Genomic DNA, 18,734 nt, shown 5'->3' with positions numbered 1-18,734 from the left:
TCTATTTTCTTACAAAAAGTGAGCATACCCACTTCAACATATCATCACTCAAAACTATATTTGCATAAAAAAGCCAAATCAATATAAAGAAGTAGTCTGTCATTTGGAAAAAATTCAGGAGGCAGAAGAAATCCCACCACGTGTCAGAACAATCAGAGTAAAATACGACACTACATCATCTAGGTTGTGCCCTTGAACATTGAGGGCCACGGTGATGATAGTGCTAAATATACTGCAAAGAAAGCGTTGAAACTGAACTTTTTAAATTCACATTCTTATTTCAGTAGATTGCTTCTTCTCGTGACATTTGTTCTACAATAGCCTTTAAAATAGGAATAACAAGTCGTGTAATTTGAAAACAGTTTTTCAGTCACTAGTAGAAACGGAAGATGTGAAATAACAGAGGCTGTGATTTCACAAACACCTGAGCCCAAGAGCCGGCTCAGACCACCCAAAGGAGGAGGTCTCACCCACTCGGACCCCCCGTCCTGTGCCAGCTGCACGGCCTGCCTGCCCAGGCACCCAGCTCCTCACCCGCTGGGCTCTCTTCAGAGCCTGTTCACCAAATACAACAACAGAAAGCTATTTTTGGCAGGTCACTTCTCTGTCAGGGTAGTGGAGTGCAACAGCTAGCAGAGGTATAGATGAGCTCCAGAGCTGGCCCATTGTTTGGAAAGGAAAGGCAAACCACAAGTAGGAGAGCAAGGGCAGCAGAGAGTTGTTAAATTGACTCATCACTTCTCTCAGATCCACAGCCTAAGAAAAAGAATACCAAGAATATAACTTCTAGAGTTGGGGGGTTTGTTGCTCATTTTTAAATACCACTATTATTACAGGATGTGCTTTGAGGAAAGAGATTACAGTCACAGAAAGAAATCTCTACGCTACTGATCCAGGTTGGACAGAGAAATGGTGACAGAAGATGGCTCAGGAAACTGAAGATTTGTAATTTAAGACTAGCTCACAAACTAAGTTAGTAAAAGAGAAAGAAGAATCCGTATAACCAGATTAGTGCAACTGAATTACACGGGAGGCTTTACTACTGTTCTAAGGTAGTTTATTGTGCAAACACATGATGGTTCAACCAACAAGTCTATTAAGCCTTGTAATTAACTGCTGGGTCTGGCTCAGCAGGGGGTGGAGGGGGGAAGTCCTTTTATAATACTGGTTTTCGTAAGCAGCAAACTCCAGGGTGTAAAAAGATCTATCCCACCAGAATGGAATTGAGCTGTGCTTTGCATCTTCCAAAGTCCAAGTTGTGTGATTATTTCGATTCCCAGACTCCCTGTCACATCTTACAGATAGATTTTCTGACTTTAGCTGGTTTAAAATTGAACTTACCACTACAAAAGTCAATATTCCACTTACACTTTAAGTTTTCAGTGACCTATTTAAAATTCATGTCTTTGAACACAGCAGCCTCAGAAGGCAGGATAGCTTTTCATTGTGTAATTTCAGTTTAATTATATCAAAAGCAGAATGCTTGTGCAGTTATTTATAGTCATAAAACCCACAATATTAAGCTATATAAACTGCAGGAAAAAAAACCCTGAAACACAGAATATTTAACTTGAACACTATGGGGAAAAATAGTTTCCAGCTGAGATAGGAATAGAGATGGAGTGTGTATGTGTAAGCCTCAATGATTTCTACTAGAATACCCCTGATTTTTACAGAAATTAAAGTCCCTGATATTTTCAGAAGATTTTTTTTTTTTAAGGGAAAAAAATGTATTACACTAGGTAAATACTGTGGTGGGTTGACCCTGGCTGAATGCCAGGTGCCCACCAAAGCCACTTTATCACTCCCCTCCTAAGATGGACAGGGGAGAGAAAATATAACGAAAGGCTCACGGGTCGAGGTAAGGACTGGGAGATCACTCAGCAGTTACTGTCATGGGCAAAACAGACTTGCCTTGGGGGAAAAAAAAAATTAATTTATTACCCGTCAAATCACAGTAGGGTAATGAGAAATAAAACTAAATCTTGAAAACACCTTCCCCCAACCCCTCCCTTCTTCCCAGGCTTAACTTCACTCCCGATTTTCTCCACCTCCTCCCGCCGCAGCGGCGCAGGAGGATGGGGAATGGGGGTTGCGGTCAGTTCATCACACGTTGTTTCTGCCACTCCTTCCTCCTCAGGGGGAGGACTCCTCACACTCTTCCCCTGCTCCAGCGTGGGGTCCTTCCCACGGGAGACAGTCCTCCACAAACTTCTCCAATGTGAGTCCTTCATGTGCGCTGCAGTTCTTCACGAACTGCTCCAGCGTGGGTCCCTTCCACAGGGCGCAGTCCTTCAGGAACAGACTGCTCCAGCGTGGGTCCCCCACGGGGTCACAAGTCCTGCCAGCAAACCTGCTCCAGCCTGGGCTCCTCTCTCCACGGGTCCAGAGGTCCTGCCAGGAGCCTGCTCCAGCGCGGGCTTCCCACGAGATCACAGCCTCCTTCAGGCCTCCACCTGCTCCGGCATGGGGTCCTCCATGGGCTGCAGGTGGATATCTGCTCCACCATGGACCTCCAGGGGCTGCAGGGGGACAGCCTGCCTCACCATGGTCTTCAGCAGGGGCTGCAGGGGGATCTCTGCTCCAGCGCCTGGAGCATCTCCTCCCCCTCCTTCTTCACTGACCTTGGTGTCTGCAGAGTTGTTTCTCTCACATATTCTCACTCCTCTCTCCGGCTGCAGTTGCGCAGTTTTTTTTCCCCTTTCTTAAACATGTTATCCCAGAGGCACTACCACCATCACTGATGGGCTCGGCCTTGGCCAGCAGTGGGTCCGTCTTGGAGCCGGCTGGCATTGGCTCTATCGGACACAGGGGAAGCTTCTGGCATCTTCTCACAGAAGCCACCCCTGTAGTCCCCCCGCTACCAAAACCTTGCCACGCAAACCCAATACAAATACTCAGCTTGTATTGAAATTAGCGATAAGAAAAAAGTCACTTCAGGAAAGGTATGTTTAAACTGTCCAGAGTTTTTTTCAGACATTATCATTTAGAATATAGAATTATAAGCATATGGCAAACAAAAGTGCTCAGGCTGACAAACTTCCTAAGCTCAATATAATTACTTAATTACATCTAGAAGGAAATCTCTCTCATTTGTATAGCAATATTTTAAATATGCCTCAGCTTTTCTATCTCACTAAAGCAATCAAGAAGCACAGACTGCTGATGTGACAGAGCCAGAGTACAAGGACATAACTTGACTCTTGTAACTATGGCTAGATATGCCAACAGATGTTCAAAAAGAAAAAAAAAAATCACTGTGAACAGGAGTGTAATGGGCATCACACATTACTCTTATTTTTCCCTGTCTCACTTAGTTATTTAGGGGGAGTGTTACAGTTCAACATAGAAATGCATCTTTCCCACCTCTATGGTAAATAGTGTATTTGCACAGAACAGGTGCAATCACAATATGGCAAGGGATAAGGGCCACGCTATGGGCGGGAAGAAGATAAAACCTGTCCTGAGCAAGATAAGAAATCACTTACTATTTAGGTTCAGTCCAACTAAAACCAGTAAAACAGAGAAGGCGGCTCAAAGATAAAAACCCCTCTCTCCTATCTACAATAATTCCATGCTACTGAAGAGAGTAGAAATACATACGGGCAGCTGAAATACAACTAATGCACTGACGTCAACAACTTTGGTTTCTTCGGCTTTTTTTTTTTCCCCCCAGTCTCTAATTTTTCGGATGAACTAAATGTGTCACTGAATAGTAAGTAGGTAACGGACCTTTAAGGCTGCTCAAAGCATAAATCAGCACTATATTCCTACTATACTCTGTTATCAGTACAGAATTCTATTACAGAACCAAGAATTTTTTTAAAGCAATTTTGCCAAACTTCATAACCAAAACGCGAAAGTAAACCATAATGTAAGAACAACATCACTTGTGTCTGCTGCCAAAGGCCAAAATGGTTCTTTCTATCTGAATTTCTGCTTACTCAACAGTATCATCTGTATCATTCTTCAGACTAGTATTCCTCCCAAATCAATCAGACCCACTGGCAATCTCACTTGGGAAATAAACCTCGGCCCAAGGCCAAGAGATGGACGACAGAAAGAACACAATAGTGCATCAGTACCTGGCGCAGTGTACTGCAGGGTGATACTACAGTACAAATATTTTTGTTAAGGTATAAAATGCCCTTTAAGAAAGCAAAGCCTTCATACTATTTATGAAACAAGGGGGAAGTGAAGGAGACAGATTAAATCCAATCCTCCCTTTACTTAACGACTAGTACTTCAAGAGTAAATCCTATCAAGTACATGTTTTAAAAATCTTATTTCTATATACTGTTTATTAGAGGGGAATTTTAATGTTCCTCAAACTTCTTCACACGTCAGCAATGCAACATTTGTTACACCACCACATCCGTACTTCACAGCCAAAAAACCTAAAACTAAAACCAACACTTGCAATAAGGAAGTTCCCTCCCTTGGAGGTTAAGTATTAAAAACACCACCAAGGAGACATACCTACGCTTCTAATAGAAGCGTTTCTACAGTCATACCCTACCTCAGGACACAACAGCAGTCAAAACACACACAATTTTAAAAAAAAGTTTTCCAAAATGTAACATTGGGTTTAGGAAAGGTCTTTTGCAAACTCATTCTGAAATAAAACAATGGTAACGGGACGCAAACCTCTGAAACCTTGTATTTTCAGTCCCACTTGATAGCAACACAGACTTCAAAATTGTTAAGAGTTGTATACATACTTTTCACTGATCCAGACAACATGCCATGTGAGCCACGCATTCATAAGTGTCTGGGTAAGCTCTCTTGGATCATGGAAAGAGGCGAGCCATAGAGCTTTCCACAGACTACCAACATGCCTCATGGGATTTTTTTTTTTTTTTGTCCCCACGTTAAGTTTTGAATGTCTACTAAGATAATGGGATGTCTGAACACAGATCTAATCACTATCATTATTCTCATTTCATCTTATCTTTCATCTTACCATTTTCAAAGCTTTGCTTGACAGCCAGCCCTACTATTCCCAACTCCAACAGGCTACTGGAAACCTGCACCATGTAAAGCACTGCCTCACCAAGGGAAACATGGGTATCTCACCTGGCAACAGCCAAAATGAAGCAGACACTTTTAAATTAAATTTTCCTTAAGCAGCTTTATCCTTTGGATTTGCTGATACTAAGTCCAGTTAACTAGTTGTAAACAGAACTAGTTAATACCAAAAACCTGAAATAATACGATAGTCACAGCAAAAGTTCAGGATATGGCAAAAGTCACTTTTCTAAAAAGCTATGCGGTTACTGCCTCAGAGCAACATGAAGTCCACAGAAGAACTTTCCAAAATAGCGAAGTATACAGCCACTACCCTAGTGAAGGTTATCACTGATCAGTATCTAACCAATCCCCAGGGCTGTGCACAGCCATTGAGAAAGCACTTTTTACCTGGACTGTAATGCTGAGCTGTGCATAACAGATTACTCTGGGGTTTTATGGTCCTAAATCTTACTGAGACTACTGATAAGAAACACATGGTGGTTGTTTGCTTACCATTACAGGCCACAGGATTCATCGGCAAAAGTTGTATTTCTCCACTCCACTATGGTCTGTTCGATCACTTTGAAATTCCTGCAGTAGAATGAGTGCAGCCCACTCAGGTATGATCCTTGGCACTCAATCTTTTGACGTATCGCACACACCAACCTGCAACAAGACAGGGAATCTTTAGTCCGAGGACCACTGTAAGCATTAACGATGTTTCTATTTCTTCCCCTCGTAGTTCAAGGAAGAAAAAACTACTAAATCTCCGTCTCCACATATTATGAACCTTTTACCCAGACAATCAGTAGAAGAAAAAGTACTTAACTATACTGTGGCAAGCTGCAGCATGAATGTAACTTGATTGAAATGCTTAATGATAGATGGAAATGTCTGAGAAGGCTGAAGACTGATGAGAGGTATCATCTTTATGCTAACTGATCCCAATGCTTTTCAAGCAAGGCCTGTGTGACAGCAAAGGATACTCTGCTAAAAATAGAAGAATGGTTTACTAAGTTTTACAGCATTCTTGATAATGGAAGCCCTAAGTTTTACAGTAAGTTTTATTACACACAAGATTCAATTAAAGGCAATTAAAAAAACCACCCCAAGAAGAAAAACTTGAATAAAACAATGTATAACTCAAAACAGCATAAAATATTGTTTGGGATTTTGGATCACAGATCAGTGAATATGACAATATGGCAGGAAAATCAGCTGAAAAACAAAACATTCCCTCCCTGCACCTTGCAGCTCTGGATAAAGACTTATCTACTGCTAGTGTGGAAATGAAGAGATTCTGCCCACTACGTTTGCTTGTCTTGGAGCACGAGAAGGGCAGAAAGGCACACTCCTAGGATGTCGTGAACAGAAAATTGTATCTCCAGGTAGGCAGATGATCAGAAGACATGGTCAGGTTATCCTTGAACTTAGCGGACCAGCTCTCTAGTAGGGGAACCCATATCATACGTAACAGCTCTTGGCTTTGTCTTCCTCTCTTCCTACTTTACTGTCTTCACATGCATTATGGGAACAACTGTTTAGCTGTGACAACATGCCAAAGAAGTTCAATACCTCAGCAAAGTACCAGGCACCAGTAGGAGGCATGGTTGTTCACTATTCATTGTTGGAATCCAGTACACACTCACCAGGGACAAGAACCAAGAAGGGGAGTAAATGGTTATACAGCAGTGTTGAAACAATGACCCAGAGGAGAAGAGGCCCAGAGTAGGAAACTGGAATTAAGATGTCAGTGGGAAACCTGATACAAGTTAAATAGCTGTGCTGGAAAGAGAACATATCAACATCTACTTTGTTCTTCACCCCAAAGCTCCGTCACTAGAGACCCACTTTGGAAACCGAAAGGCAAGTGAAAATGCCAAATAATCTGGCACAAAATCAGAGTGAATGCAAAGTATTTTATTGCAAAAAAAATTCACATAAACCTATAGTAATTTTCTGTTAAATTTTTGCTAGGATATACAAACTACTTTAATCACCACTCAAAACAGGCACTCCATTCTGTCACAGTGAGTTAAACGTCCAGTTCATACCTAAGCCTTGGGACAGTTGTGACCAAGTCCCATTACCTTTTGGCCAGGAGTTAGCTCCACCTAGCCAAGCCCAACGGGCATCAGTATTTATAAAAGTTAGGTGGAAACTGGAGATGATTCTTAAGAAAAAGGCCAAGATCCTGACAATGTCTTCTGGCAGCCTTGGAGATAAATGAGAGGAAAAAACAGTAAGACATCTCGCAGAGTTCATCTGAAAAGGCAGATACAAATCTGCTGTGTCTGTGCCTGTGTAAAAGCAGATAAAAATAAGACTTTGTTTAACCTCTATTACACGTTCAATCTGGAATGCCCAAAAAAGCTGCTTCTTTACTTTCACCTTATTATGTATCCAGCATTAAGGATGAGTCCCTGGTAATCAGCAGAGAGATGCCTCATGTTCTTTTGAAACAGACCAGTGCTGTCTGGAGAGCAATAGTGGGCAGCAGTTTACTGGTATTCAGCTGGGAAAATAAGGAGGATACCCAAATAGAATTTTAGAATACCCAATAGAAATTTCATAATGCCTTTAAGAAAAACAGACTATGACAGTTTTCAAAAATCATCCCAGAAACAACACTCCAGAGATTTAGAAGAGGAGCTAAAGGAGCTAGAATTGTTGTTTTCAATGTTTTTGAAGGTGCTTAATTGTAGCAATTCGTACTTGCAATGTACCTAGTTAGTTTTTAGAGAATTAATTTAAGGACTATGCCAAATTCACAAAGTTTAACTGATTTTTTTTTTTTAAATTATTTTATTTTTTTAAAGATGTGCCTAAAAACCTAACTTTCACCAGAGCCCCTGATAAATGTTATATGCAAGATTCGCTTTAGTTGCGGAGCAATCAAGCTGCTGCTCCCCCAGAAGTGTTCTCAGGATCAGGTCCTGAGGACAGTATACTTCCTATCATACACAGACATTATAAACAAAGATAACAAGTGAGAGAAAACAAAATGGAAAAGGGGGAGGGGGGGAGGAGAAGAAAAAACAAAGAAAGATTCTCTCTACATGTGTAACTGAAGCTCGTCAAAGGCACAGAGACCAGTCTGCTGATAAGCAGCAAGTTTCCGGAAGTAAAGTGATACGCAGACTAAGTACTTTGAGCCATTTTTTGATCTGCAAGACAGACAAACCTCTCTGCATTCAACACTAACCACAGGCGCCTATTTCCCTAGCAACAGCTTGCAGGCCATTTTCATTTTGACTGAAGAACATTTAACCAGTTACATTATGAGCACTGCACCTTGCTGCTATAACAGCAGTTGCTTTTCACAGCTACCAAATTGTTATTTGCATAGTATTGAGCTGGTGGATCAATGCTGCACCTGCAGCACAGATCTGCTTTGCCGTGTTTTTTTTAAAAAGTATCTAAACTTTATCAAACTAAAACTGGTCAAAGGTGAAAAAAAAACCCTACAGTATTAAAAAAAGGTCTTCCTTTTGCTCCTTAGTAACACCTCTGTCTATTACTATTTTCAAGATTTTTCTTTTGTTTTAGGTTTGGAGTATTAGACCACAAAGAAGAGGAGGACATGACAATAGTTCTTGATTAACTTTAGGGACACTTCATTAGCTTAAGCAAACAACAAATTTCATGTAACAGAAACTCCAGAACGGAAGGATGGATTATTTTGGTATTATGAAATCCCAGATTTATCATACTTCACCAAATGTAACACTTGTTTAGAGCAAAGACTTGCAAAATTGTTTGATTCTTTCCAGTTTTATTCAAGACATCTGTTCACTGATCATTCACCAGCATATTAAATAAACTGTGGAAATCCAGATTTCACCATGGTTATGGAAATTATACGGAAGTTAACAAAACATCAGTTTTGACTCCTTTTTCTTTTTCAAAAAAGTAGCCCCTTCGCTTTTTTCTTTCGATCCAGTTGAGATATACTTTGTATTCTGACCAGTAGCTTCATTTTTTAAACATAAGTAGAAATTATTAATAACAAGAGCTTTCACTACTATTTTCAAAAGTGTTCACACTATCCTTACTCAGACTTTCTGACTGGTTCAGTGGACACCTCCACAAACCTCTGTAAAGAAATACTGCAGTGCACCAAGGGTTTCTCGTTATCTACCTAGTTTATTTATTAACTTAAAAGTATAAAGTTGCCATGAGTCTCAAGGGTTTACCCTGCTAGTAGGTGTAACAGCAACACCAATACTGCTGGAGCCCTAATTTGAATGCTCATCTTGAATATCCACAGTTGTAGAAATATCTTAATTTAGTTCAAATTAATCACATTTACACCAAGAAGAGAAATATTTTACAGGAAATCTCTTGTATCATTTTTGAATGACTTCACTAATAAATATTCTGAACTGAAATACTGACATTCATTGGAAGTCTTTTTGGGCAAAATATAGTGGCATAATGTGTACCCGGTATAGGTTTGGAAGTATTTTATATCAAATCTGTACAAAACACATTTCATCACAATAATTTTAACTGAACAAGAGTATTTTAAAACAAAAATGTGATTTGTATTATTAAAATACTGTGCTATACTTCAACTATCTCTTAACAGGCAGATCCTTCAGACACTGTTTCATAACACTGCTCAGCTACATATAGTCCATATTTAAAAACTCTCAATATTTTTCAGAAATGTTTAAAATATATTTCATATTATCTTTTTCAAAATAAAAAATAATTTATAGATCAAACTAAAACTATTACAAATACTAAGATGCTTCTTTCTACTTTACTGCCTGGCTAACACTTACAGATCCTCTAAAAATCACTTCCATGTTATCCTACAGGATAGTATAAGGAAATATAAATTGAACTGATGCTTAGCTTAAAGTTTACTTTATTCAGAAATGTCCAAGACAGTTTATTGTAGAAACAATATAAATGCCCAGGAACAAAAAACAAAGTCAGAACAAAGCACACAATATTAGATAAAACTGGCACTACTTCCCCTCCCATACCACCTTCAAAATTACATTTTAAACCACAAGAAGAGTCGAGAGTGTATCAATTTCTCCCATAAAAGGGATTTTAAAATTCCTAAACTACAACATGAAGGAGCATGCTGACTGTACGTGTTACAACTCACCGAACAGTCTTCAGTTCCCTTCTTCATTTTACCTTTTGTTGCATTTGAACTTGTCTATTACTGTCTTATAAACTCACATGAAATGAGATCGTCCTCTGGATACACCTAGAAAACTGGATTTCTACACAAAGACTGGTTTCTGGTCTCTTCGGAGTAAGATTTAATTAATGCAGAAACTACTTCCTGAATGTGGGAAGTTTGAAGTAAAAGTACACACATGCAGAGCCAATCTTAAAAGTACTGCTAAGAAGGTCTCCAAGAGTTTCTGGTACAATCTTTCTTGGTCTGACAGGTCTAAAGGTTACGTAGCACTGCTGGAGTGGTTTTCAGTTTCAGTAATTATGGTTTTTCTCCCTGGTACAAGATGATAATTAAGAACTTAGGAAACAGTAGTTCATATTTAAACTATTTCACATCTAAAATTGCAACTTTTTTTAATAGGCAAATGCAACAACAGAAACATTATTACTACAAGGCTGTTTCAAAGAATACATGGTTTCTGCTCTTGCAGCTGCAGCTCTCCAGCTTCAGTGGAAGCTATTTGGCAAAACTCAGCATGGGTCTATCTGAAGCTCTCTCTCTCTCAGCACATTCATACTACTGTCTGGTTTACATGTGTACCTTGACAGGGTTGGTTGTGACAGGGATTTACACCAAAACCAGCCTGAGTGAAAAGCACTATAGAGTTGAAACCCTACAGGATCAACCAAAGGAGACAGAAAAAGTGCCAAACTAATAGTGCAACAGTAGACTTCAACTATTCACCTATAAGCAGATGAAATGGCATAACAAGATAAAAAATTAAAAGTGACAGAAATTCAGAAATTACAGTCTAGGAAGTAACCATTCAAAACTGAGAAAAAGCAATATCCTTTAATGAAAATGTAATTAAACTATACAACATCCATAAAATCCCTGAGTTTATCTTTTGATGTTGAGGGAGGAAATAAGAAGTGTTTATGAACACTATACCCCAACAAAATACAAAATAATAATGGACTTAAGCCATAGCCCTAAGATCTGACCTGCTGGTAGTTTCCTAAAAGATAACCCACAATTCAAAGACTTCACATTCCACATCGAAACACAAGGAGAAAGCAAGCAGTTACACATAGGGAAAGTGCTCAACCAAAACCCATGCTATGCAGCACCTCGGAAGCACATCTGGGAAGAGAACCCAGGCTTGATTGTTCACTGGCCAAATCTTACCTGGTAGATCAGGGAGCTCCTGTAGAAGCAAAAAACCACCCATTTAATTAGTGTCACAGCCATTTCCCTGCTATTCAAAATTCTGATTACTTTTAACTTTCACTGAAGTTGTTCACCACAGTTTAAGAGCAGGCCTGAGATCCAAATATTGCCAAAAACCCAAGAACGTTATTTCGATAACCACATCCTGTGGTTAAAGCATAATAAATTCCAGAGGTATTTTTCTCGCCTGTAATCCCGTCTTTCCGTTCTGTGCACACACAAATTCTCAAAACCTTCTGACGCCCTTAGGCCCTGTATGAGAAGGACAACCACTGTGGTTAAAGCAAAGAACTCAAAAACCATTTTCTACCTTTTGGCTCTCCCACAGATTTCCTGCTGGCTGGCTGGCTCTGAGTGTGTGGTATCCCTTTTTTCTCTCCCAAAGGAACTGACCTAATACCATCATCCACCCACAAAAGGTGCCAGCAAAATAAATGAATACTCACAAGACATTTTAGGAATACAGTAGTCCCAAGCTTATATGACACAAATAATTTTGGACTATAACAATGCATTACAGTAAACATCATCTTTGGCACTTAAATCTTTTGTTGGACTTTAATCTCATACTTCCAGAAACTGATATAATCCCTGGAGGAGAATGTCTGTTCAGCTGTGGCAGGAAGCACAATGCTGGGCTTTAAATATCACGTAAAATAATAATTGAGTTATTGTGTAATATTATTATATTTAAAAAATAAATAATTAAATAAGAATGCATGAAGTTAAGGATAGCAGAATGTCAGCCCTTCAACTCCCACTGACAGACACGGCGGTTACAAAAACAACACAGCAAATCAGTGCTGTAAATTCGGTTACAGAAGGGAGGGAATCTTTCATTTAACACCAGTTTTTTCAGTAGCAAATGAAATCAGTATCTCTGAGCAATGGCAAGACAGAACAGTGGATGAAATCATAAAGTTCCTTTCATTCCTTTCACACAGTTGTAACACAACCACTACTTTTTTTACGTACAGTTCAAGCTGACACATGCATCATTACCATCACTTCCTTATTTCTGAAGTACAACTCACTGCTCAAGCAAACAAACCCTCATATAACGGGGGAAGAGCCTACATGTGAAGTGAGAGCTATCACTACCAGGGATGTATTCAAATACAAATATCTACTACAGCAAACGCATGTTTATTCATAAATCACCACCGTTCCTACACACAGAGTTTCAATTAGTTTAATGAACAGAAATCTAGAGAGGAAACCTTTGCTGCTCATTTTAAAGAGCTAAACCCACAGGTATTGGCTACGGCTCTGCAACAGGGGCATCTCCAGTAATATTTGCTCAACGAGTTTCTCTTCCTCTTCCTCCCCACCACTCGCTCCTATCTTGTCACCACACCATTCTTTCGTTATGTACATGTCACTGCTTCTAGGCCCACACGCAGTCAGATCAGCTCAAAAAAACCCATTTGTGTCTCCTAGTTTTTGTTTCGTTTTGCCTAAGAGGCAGATGGGGTCAGTGATTGTGGGCAGTGCAGCTTCGTGGGCAGTGTGGCTGGCACAGCTGAGAGCGGCCGACTGCAGAGCAGAGGCAGAACAAGGAGGTGACAGCAGGAAGGTGCTCCTTAACCTGAAAATGCTGCTGCAGCCATCGCAGGAAGGAACTGTGCTCCCACATGTGCCCCGAGACAAGGGACAGCCCGGAGAGATGTTAGGCAAGAGCCAGCAACAGAAAAGATCAACTTCTCAGGGGAAAACAGACCTCTCAATGCCTTTGCTAAACAAGTAGTCAGGGTGGTCTGTAATTCTCTATTTTAACACCTGACAAAAGCCATTAACAGTTTAGTTATATTCAGTCCATAATCTCTGAGAAATATTCAAGAATTTAAAGAACTGCGACCGATAAATATACATAAGCAGGGAAGACTCACCCCCGTCAGACTGGCTCACCCCATCTCTGAAAACTGGATCTGTGAATGAGGACATCCAAGATGCTTTCCCAGACCAGGGAGGAGAGTCATAATTGCATCATTTTTCTAGATGAGCAGTGTCAACGATTTAGGCTCTGAGTCAGTACTGAGCCAGTCAATGCCCCGCACAGCGGTCCCTGGGGCACTGTGCTATTAGAACTGATGACTTTCACAACAGGCTGTCGAGCAGGATCCAAGACGACTTACGCTTATTTAAAAAAAAAAAAAAAAAAAAAAAAAAAAAAAAAAAGAACTGCTACTTTATTTTTCAGTAAGTGCAAGAACATACTGCCAGTACTTTGGGCAACTTCCAGCAGTCAAATTACTGTTAATGTCCAGAATGCTTTCCACTTTTGTCTGAGGGCCTCCAAGAGGAGTAAATAAAACCTCATGTACTCTTATTTCTATCAAGATTTTGCAGAAAGAAAAAGCCAGAAAAAAGTCTGACTTGCTAGAATCACCCTACAAACACTATTCACTTCTTTTGACTGCTAGGTTTATGCTTCCACCACTAAATCACACTTCGAGTTTGCTGCCTAAAAAACCCAGTAATTTCATGGGGGCGGGGAGGAAGTGCTCTTTACCTCCAACTTACAACTGTTGCGTGGCAAGATGTACACCAAAAGCATCTGTATTCAAGTGCAGGAAAGAGGGGAGGATTAATTGAAGGAGTTTCAAGATAAAAAGAACTATTTAAAAAGCTTAGCTCATGCTTTTAGTCAAAAGGGAGATAAGCACACAAACTGAAAAAATATCAATCATTTTGTGACCACTTTGCAGTTCATAAATACGTATTTTTTATATCTTACACACCTTCCCTAGGCAAATCTCAAAACCAAGGTTTTTTGCATTTGATTACCAGTCTAGAAAGACATACAAATTCCCAATGAGAAAGAAAAGAAAAAGCCACAAACATTTATGTGTGTGTAGAGTGTTTCTGAAGTAACACACTCCCCAAATATTTACAAATCCAAGAACCACTCTTACACTAACTCTTCCCTCAGACATTTCTGTTGGTTTTAAATTAAGTCATTTAACTGACTTTCACAAAGTTTCACTATGAAATACCATGATGCTTGAAAGAGAAAGTGTCTCAAAGGCAAAAATTTAACAAATGAAGGAGAAGTCACTAAAATACAATATAATGCACAATATGACAAATCCTGTATTCATATCTATCACTGAGTCAGCCCACTTCATCCAGGAGCTAACAGCCAAATGTTTCAGGGTAAGGAAAAACATAAGCCATATGCAACCCTTCTGTGACCTAAATCATGCATAGAACAGGCACATCTACATTTTTAGCCTCTCTACGTATTACACACAGACATAAAAATGTTGTAACATTTATTTAAATCATAAAACACTGGTTTGCACACACTTTTACTACTTTATCACTATGTTAAGCCTAGGCATACAGACACTACAACACGTCAGAAATGAGGAAGGGAAAGGACAAAATGTAAGTGAAAATGCCTGGTATGTATTTTTGTTAAAAAATTCTAATTAACTCCTTAAAATGACTGTAAGCAGTTACTGTTTGATGACATATGTATTCAGGCACATATATGTTGGACTATACCAAAAATTTCATCGCTGTCTCTTTGTTAAGTATACATATAAACATATACAAGCACAAAAAACCAGATGAGAAAATAAGTTGAAATTAAATACAAGCAAAGAGTCACAACTTAAGTTTCAAAACATTATAGTTGCTCCACAATGTTTTTACAAAAAGACATGACTGCCTGAATATGTTCAGTGACAAACATAGAAAAAGACTGTCTTTCACACAAACTCTCAGCTTTAGAGTGTGTGTGGGGGGGAGACATAGCAGATTTGAAAGAAAGGTACTAACAGTTTGAGTGATGTTCCAAAAAAATCAGTGGGGTAACAGAAAAAAGCATCCCATTGGGAAACAAATTGTCCGCTGTCAGTAGCAGACATCAAGCACAAATTAAGAAAGCATTAAGAAAAAGTTTTTATATTTAGACAATAGCTAGGGACAATGAACACAGAAACTAACATTCACTGAACTCTCCACTCAAAACACTGATTTATGAAATCCTGAATTCTTAAACAGGATGACACACAAAAGTAGTAAAATCAAAGCTGCAAATCAAGCATCCCAAGTACAAGAGATATTTTACATGAACTATGAATACTAGATGTCTGCTTTATCAACATCACAGCTGGAAGTAAATCTGTACCATGAATATAGAGCAAGGACTCAAGTCACCCACAATAAACAAATATTAAGATTTACAGAAAATTATATGGAAGCTAGCACAAAAATGTGTTTAGAAACCTATCATTTAAACAAAAAGCAATACACAAAAGTCATAACTGTGAGAAAAAAATGCTGAATTAAGTACCGCTACATATATGTGTAATTCTAATATTTCTTCCTGCAGTTTATACCTTGAAGGCAGATTGCGGCACTGTGGTGGAGCCCTCCCCACTCCTGAGGAACTCTGATCATGGCCGTGCGTGACCTACCCAGAGCCGATACAGACTGGACCAGAGGTCTGATCCTCCCCCCTTACAGACAGGGAGCAGCACTTGGCCTGATGACTGCTCCTCCTTGAGGAGGAGCACTTGAGAGACTTTCCCAGTTTTCCCTCCTTTCATGACCCTACAGAAATGACCAAGAGGTCAGTCTAAGGAATAGGGATGATTCAGTGAATGACGCATCACGAAACTCAGACAGCATGGTAAATCCAGGTCAAGAAATCCCAAATAAGGAAAGGTATATTCTCATTCTGGCAGAAGTAAAACAAAAGAAAAGTCAGGAAGCTTATCAATAAAAGTAGATGTTTGTGTCAGTACTCCTAGTTTGAGAAGGCTGTACCTCTAAGTTCTTGTTCAGAAATTAGTCTCTTGCACTAACAAGCTATAGTAATGTACAAAACCAAGGTAACTGCATCAATACAAAACCACAGGGCATATTCCAGAAGCATAGCATATAATCTTAGCCATATATTCCTTCATTTAGTGTGCTTGAAATCTAAAATTAATATTTCATTATAGGGAAATACGAGTAAAAATGTAAGTCTTAGGCCCAAGGAAAGTGCTTAAAAGTTTGCTGACTTCTCCACTAAGACAGGAAGGAAGTTATAAGAATGATTTAGCCTGCTGGCTCACAAGGTTAGTGCTTTATCAGAATATTAATGATAGCAGACATTTTTAGCAGACACTAAATCACAAAGTTGTGTTTTAAACAAAGCTTTCAGCACTTGACTGCAGAGAAAAACTCAACTTAGGCCAAAAATAGATCAAAATTCGTAAGGCAAGTGAAAGATGAGCCTTACAGTTTTGAAATGCCTTTTTTCTTTTTTTTTTTTTTGAACGACTCATAACCAAAAGCTGTTTGGCAATATTGCAAGGAGAGTGCTCCCCCCAGGTTACTACCTTGTAAAAAAAGGCTTGGGTTTTTTTTAAACAGAGAAAGGGCAGGTGGGTAAAAATCACTGTTGCCTACCTTTCCATCCTGTTAGCTATATATCAACATAGAAGAGAATTAACAATAATGAATGGTTTATGGGAATACAGACAAACATCCCAAGCAGCTTACAACTACATAAAACTACATCTTGGGATCATTCTGACACAGGTATTATTTCCAATGAAAAGGCATACAACACAGTTTGTGTTCTACAAACGGTCTGTCCAAATTATCAAATTATCCAGATTTTAAAGATTTTTTTTTTTAAAACGCTACCATGGTAAAGAAAACTACCTACCTAGTTACACAAATAAATTATTAGTAGATCGATTAAAACATGAGGATTAATAGCATGTAAAATCTCCCATAGTAACTGCCAATGTACAAACTCATAGTCTCCTGTAAAGGCAAGCAGAATAACCTGTCTCACATCTACCTTATGTAGGATAACATTATACATGAGTAATAACTAAGGCATTTTAGCTTGTTCCCTGGCAATGTTTTGTGCAATCACCCTCTTCAGTTAGAATGCAGACCTGTTACCTGCCCAACTTTTGTCTAAAAACTAGCGTGGCCGTAATTACAGAGTTGCTCCCCTGATGTAAGAATATACGTTTATGTTAGAAGATATACACACAGCCTGACTGCATACACTTCTGGAGTGGTTGAGGAAATAATGCTATCATAAGCAGCTCTGCTCTGTAATCACAAATTCCTTATGACTATCACAGGAACCCACATACCTATTCTGAAGTTCAGCTGGACATTACTAATGCTCTTTAAACGTAACATTTTTTTGTTCAAGAAGGGGAACACCGTTAGGAAGGGCTGGTTGTATGGCATTGCACAGAGGGAGGAGCAGAGCTCAGCCTCCGCTGCTGAACAAGACATCATTAAAGACCATCCACAATTATCTGGGCTATTCCCTAGCAGAACAGGTGGTTAGTGCCTATAAAAACCAGTTTTTCAGGTCTGAACTCAAATTGTGTGGTAACCACGCAACAGACCACCCAAGGATTTGCAACTGACCAGAGGGTCACACAGCAGCAGAGGGAACGGCAAGAGAATCGGAGTCTGCTTGGATCCTTCTCATGGAGCAAATGAAAGCCTGCGCTGGGTGTGCCAAGTACAGGAACAGGGACACGGAAACCCTGGAGAGCATCGACCAAATCCCAAACACCACTCCAAAGAAGGGAGATTCAGGGAACAGCATGCAGTATAGTTTGTTTTGTACTGACCAGCAATCTCCAGCATCACCTGGAAAACTGCTTTAAAAATTCCCCCCACAATTAGCTATGCGTCTTTGTGACTGTCAGCTACCTCATGCCTCCAAGAGTTAAGTGTTCCTAGCAGATGGGACTCGGGAGAAGTTTAGTCCAAACATACAGAGAGTCAGCAGTGATTTTAAGGTCCAGGGCAGTTGTTCCCAAGGTCCAGGCTCAGCAAGCAAGCCCAGAGGGGCAGCACCCAGAACCCCAAGGTGCTTAAAGCACTCATATATGGGGTGGACACAAATACAGCTAGCTGGCGTCTTGCAGAGAAGGCATGAATCAGAGTGATAACACCACTAACTAGCGCGTAAGAAGAGAACTTATTAAAATTCAACCACGGCATTGAAAAGAGGGATGGAGTTGTTCTCCACTCAGAGTCTGCACACTTCCCCTGCCCACTGCTAGGCCACTGCTCTGACAGCGGGGCTCAGGTCACAGCAACTAAAAAATATTTCTGGACAATTTGATCTCCAATGCGTTAGACAGCTGCATGCAAAAGTGCTTTTAAAACACACTAGGTTTCCAGAAGACATACGCTGCCTTCCCCCTTTTGGTATCTCCAGAGTCCCCATCTCAATGTTACCATTAACCTAGCCTGACTCTGGATCAGGGCAAGTTTTTCCCAGGTCCACTATAGTATTGTTACACAATATAATTAGGTCTCCTCTGCCTGCAACCTACAGTTATCCCATTTCTGTGATGGC

General features: G+C 39.8%; 1 protein-coding gene across 1 annotated transcript in view; it reads right to left on the bottom strand.

The window, feature by feature from the left end:
- ADCY7 (adenylate cyclase 7) overlaps positions 1-5,670 on the bottom strand; it is a 47,112-nt gene extending 41,442 nt beyond the window's left edge. The window contains exon 1 of the mRNA XM_050903909.1: positions 5,524-5,670. The gene's annotated coding sequence lies outside the window, so the exon portion shown is untranslated. The remainder of the gene's footprint in view (positions 1-5,523) is intronic.
- Positions 5,671-18,734: the final 13,064 nt, after the last annotated feature.

Source organism: Gymnogyps californianus, chromosome 12 (assembly GCF_018139145.2).
Source record: "Gymnogyps californianus isolate 813 chromosome 12, ASM1813914v2, whole genome shotgun sequence".
Taxonomy (NCBI): domain Eukaryota; kingdom Metazoa; phylum Chordata; class Aves; order Accipitriformes; family Cathartidae; genus Gymnogyps; species Gymnogyps californianus.
The sequence above is the reverse complement of the archived record's forward strand: the minus strand, read 5'-3'. Positions and strand labels throughout refer to the sequence as shown.